The following is a 4,718-nucleotide window of genomic DNA, read 5'->3' as shown; positions in this document are numbered from 1 at the left end:
TCAAAGCTTCTCCTCCAAAATGCCCCGCGAGATTCACAACTGTATCTACGGCAGAGCGATGGATCAAGTCAAGCGAGCCTCCGGTCGGGTTTTGCGCTGATTCTGGGCAGTTTTTTTTTCCCAGCAGGCATTCAAAGATTCAGTTTTCATCTCCTGAATGGCCAAGCTGCATTACTTATATTTAAATACCGTAACATTATAGACCCTTTTCACAGTGACCTCAGACAATGGCCGCCATAACTCAAACCTGGGTATCTTTACTTCCGGTGTGATTTTGCCTTGGGAACCAAGCTGAAAAATTCCCGCATTCTCATAATCTTAAGGATATAATAAAAGGTAAGTTTAATAATAACAGCATTTAAGTGTTAGATAGCTGTTATTAATTATTGTAAATTCACCATTCTCTAACTGTGTATAAAATAAACAGCCTCCGATCGGAGAGTAAACCACCTAGCAGCAGCTTTAGCCACATTTAGGAAAAAATGTACTCTCTGTCAGCGCTGTAACGTTTAGAGGTTCACTTTCTGTATTTTATAAAGCAGTGTTTACGTGTTAGATAACCGTTATTAGTCATTGTCAATTTACCATTCTCTAACCAGCCTCCGATCATGAGTAAACCAGCTAGCAGCAGCTTTAGCCACAGTTAGGAAACATACACCGCCGCCTGTCAGTGATGTAACGTTTAGAGGTTCATTTTCTGTATTAATGGAAAATAAAGGACATAAAAATAAATAACTTTAATCTGATTACTGGATTTGAAATACGAGCTCGTTAGATTATTCCTTACCGGAAAAAGTGGTCCGATTAGAGGAAGGCATTACAAAGCAGCGGCGGCACCGGACATCTCTGCTTATAACAAACAAACCCCTATTTTATGGGATGAGTGGCAACTCCAGTCAATAATAAAATATAAATAATAAAATATAAATTAACAAAGCTTCGAGGCACGTAAACTTTCCTCAAGGAATTTTAATAATCAAGGAACTCGAATCATTTGAGGAATCGCTTCAGCCCTAATTCAAAGTAGTAAAAATAAATATCTTGAAATAATACAATTTAGTGTTAAACATTAACAATGATCCCTACTATAATTAATTTTGTAATAAATAAAATGTATTTTTAAAATCCATTCATTTGAAAATTCTCCAAATATCAGCTGGATATGATGACTAATCTGTCTCTCTGTTTACGCTCTTGAATTTTCAAGTTTATTTTTTGGTCATTTCTGTCCTAAACGATGAACTATTTCTCCTATTTACTTCAGTAAAGTTAACAATTTCTCTTTTCTTCTGTTTCCCTCTCCAGATTCCCTGCAGTGTAACTTTTGTAACCAGGAGAGGAGATCCACTCTGGACCAGGAGGAGTTAGAACCTCTGCAGGTGAAACAAATCCAGGAAGAATCAGAAGATCATCAGATAAAAGAAGAGCAGGAGGATCTAAAACAACAGCAGATAAAAGTGGAAGAGAAAAAAGTTTACTGCAGTAAGGATGAAGAACAGATTGAGTTAAAACAGGAGACTGATACCTGCATGGTGGTTCCTGTTGATGAACAAACATCTCTCACTGAATCAGAACCAAACAGGAACAAGGAACAGGAAGCTGCTGAAGCTGAGAAGCAAAATCAGGAAAGAAGCAAACCTTTCTCATGTGTCATCTGTGAAAAGCGTTTCCATTTCAAATCTGTTTTTGATGCTCACATGAAGATTCACACTGGTGAAAAGCCATTTTTATGTGTGAACTGTGGGAAAGGTTTTAGTCAAAAACGGGTTTTAACTCGGCACATGATGATTCACACTGGTGAAAAGCCGTTTTCATGTGTGAACTGTGGGAAAAGTTTTAATCAAAAACAGGCTTTAACTCAGCACATGAGGATTCACACTGGTGAAAAGCCGTTTTTATGTGTGACCTGTGGAAAAAGGTTTAATCGAAATCAGTTTTTAACTCAACACATGAGGATTCACACAGGTGAAAAGCCGTAGAACTATTTTCCATGTATATCCTGTGTTGAGGTTCACTATAAAAGTCATTCAGATGTAAACTGGCGTTATACACTGAAGGGCTTTCTTGTCTATAAAGTGGGAAAATTGTAACATTTTCTAATTTGTTAAATGTTATAATTCGGATCTTGACATTTTGATATTTAGAGATGTACAATAAGAACTTGAAGGATTGATTTGTATTATTCTGTGGGGAGACAATAAGTGGGGTGAAGGAGATTTACTTGAATACATTTTTAATCCAAAATAAAATGTGCTGTCGTGGGATTTTCATTAATTGTTTTGGACTTTGAAATTTTCTGTATTAAAAAATTCTTTGTCTTTAAAACAGAGCCATAATGAAACTGATGCTGTTATTTGTTCCAAATTATATTAACCAGTCTATGTAAAATATTTTCAAATAAATTAACCTGCCCTTTTACTGAGAAAATGTAATATTCAATTTAAACATGTTTTCCTTCATTGATTGTTCAAAATATGTGTGACTTAGTCCATTGTGTAAATTAAACTTAGGTTTTTTTGTCCTAATTAAACAATGGGGCCCCACTCTGGAGCCAGGCCTGTATGGGGGGCATGATGGCGAACGTCTGGTGGCCGGGCTCAGCCCAAGGAGGAGACGTGGGTCTCCCTTTAGGAGGGGCCAAAGTGGTCGGGTGCATTGTGTAATGGGTGGTGGCTGAGGGAGGGGGGCCTGGCGGTCTGATCCTTGATTGCAGAAGTTGACTCTTGGGGCGTGGAATGTTACCTGTCTGGTGGGGAAGGAGCTGGAGCTGGTGTGTGAAGTTGAGAAGTTCCGGCTAGAAATAGTCGGTCTCACCTCGATGCATGGCTCTCATTTCTCTCTCACGTGAGAAATGACAGTGAGACCTGGAGGGGCGTGGTTGGGAGGAACGGCCCCACCGATCTGAACTTGAGTAGGTGTTCTGTTGTTCTACTTCTGTGCTCATCACGGATTGTCCTTAGCGAACACTATGTTCAGGCATAAGGGTGTCCATATGTGCACTTGGCACCGGGACACCCTAGGCCGCAGTTCGATGATTGACTTTGTCATTGTTTCATCGGATCTGTGCCCGTATGTCTTGGACACTCGGGTGAAGAGCGGTGCAGAGTTGTCCACTGACCACTACCTGGTGGTGAGTTGGCTCCGGTGGAGGGGGAGGAAGCCGGTCAGACCTGTCAGGTCCAAACGTGTTGTGAGGGTTTGCTGGGAACGTCTGGCAAAGTCTCCTGTGAGACGGAGATTTAACTCCCATCTCCGGCAGAACTTCAAACACGTTTGGGGACTTGGGGAATATTGAGTCTGAGTGGACCATGTAGAACACGCGGTGTTCTGTCAGGTCAGAACAGGCTGTCAGAATACCACCAGATAGCTGCAACTAGTTGACATGAAAAATAGCAGGTAAATGGCAATAATCTTAAGAGGCTCCATGGCCCACCAATGCAATGCATGCACCCAAAACCTCACCCAAAGACAGTGAAAAGCCTGTTTCACTGTCCCCAACTCGCACTGTATGAGAAACATTTACATGTGATGTATCTACATATGATCCAGAAGGTGGCGGTAATTCAACAATATGAATATGATTGTTCTTATTGCAGGAAAACAGAAGGAGTAGAACATGTGTTGATTTATTGTAGAAAATAAATAAAAGAGGAAGGAATTGGAAAGGGTAAAGGGAAAGAGTTCAGTAACTATGGCTAATTTATTAAGGAAACATCAATCACAGGATATAATTCTAGCACTTGTTAAATATTTGAAAGTTACAAACTTAGCTGAAAGGATTTAGTATGTGTGTGAATGCTTTTGATTTGAAGATTGAAAAAAAAAGATTTCTGAATTACATCTCCGTCCAGTTGATGGCAGTAATGCACAACGTTTGTAAACTGCCAGAAAACGTCGTAGAAGAAGAAGAAGAAGAAGAAGGCTGGATAAGGATTGGAGGAGGGTTCTTCGACGGTGACACGCCTGGAAAACCGACCGGGTTTGAAGCAGATTTTGGCGGTTGGCCTAAGGTAGATGGGGGTGGTGAAGACGATTATATGGATGTTGATGATTGGACTCCGGCAGGCAGAGGAAGAGGTAGAGGCAAAGATAAGGTTTTGAAAGAGGATAGAGAAATTGGTAGCCGGAATAGTAAACGAAGTTTGGAAGAGTGCAGCTCAGATGAAGAAAACAGAGTGGTCAGGAAGAAAGTAACAGGTGAAGAATTAAGGTAATTCTTAAATTCAGGAAGGAAGATATGAATATTAATCCAAGTCCGATAGCAGTTTCAAGAGAAATAAAAAAGAAACTAGGGGAGGTGGAGTTTGATAAAATATTACGAGATGGAAGCATGTTGATAAAATGTAAATCTGAAGACCAAAAGAATAAATGCATGCAGATTGACATTTGTATACACACACACACACGCACACACACACACACACACACACACAAAAATCCCCTTCTCACCCTCCGCGGGTGATCTCTTTTCATCCTCTGAGCTCGGGTCCTCTACCAGAGGCCTGGGAGCTTGAGGGTTCTGCGCAGCATCTTGGCTGTGCCTAGAACTGCACATTTCTGGACTGAGATGTCTGATGTTGTTCCTGGGATCTGTTTTAGCCAGGAATAACATCAGACATCTCAGTCCAGAAATGTGCAGTTCTAGGCACAGCCAAGATGCTGCGCAGAACCCTCAATCTCCCAGGCCTCTGGTAGAGGACCCGAGCTCAGAGGATGAA

General features: G+C 40.8%; 1 long non-coding RNA gene across 1 annotated transcript; it reads left to right on the top strand.

Annotated features, from left to right (window-relative positions):
* The first annotated feature begins 1,843 nt into the window (after nucleotides 1–1,843).
* On the top strand, nucleotides 1,844–2,422 carry LOC107833867 (uncharacterized). Its single transcript, XR_001659643.1, has 2 exons — nucleotides 1,844–1,881; nucleotides 1,966–2,422. It is a non-coding gene; the product is annotated as an uncharacterized LOC107833867 (long non-coding RNA).
* Nucleotides 2,423–4,718: the final 2,296 nt, after the last annotated feature.

Source organism: Poecilia formosa, unplaced genomic scaffold, assembly GCF_000485575.1.
Source record: "Poecilia formosa unplaced genomic scaffold, Poecilia_formosa-5.1.2 Scaffold472, whole genome shotgun sequence".
Classification (NCBI taxonomy): domain Eukaryota; kingdom Metazoa; phylum Chordata; class Actinopteri; order Cyprinodontiformes; family Poeciliidae; genus Poecilia; species Poecilia formosa.
This window is presented reverse-complemented; position numbering and strand designations above follow the sequence as displayed.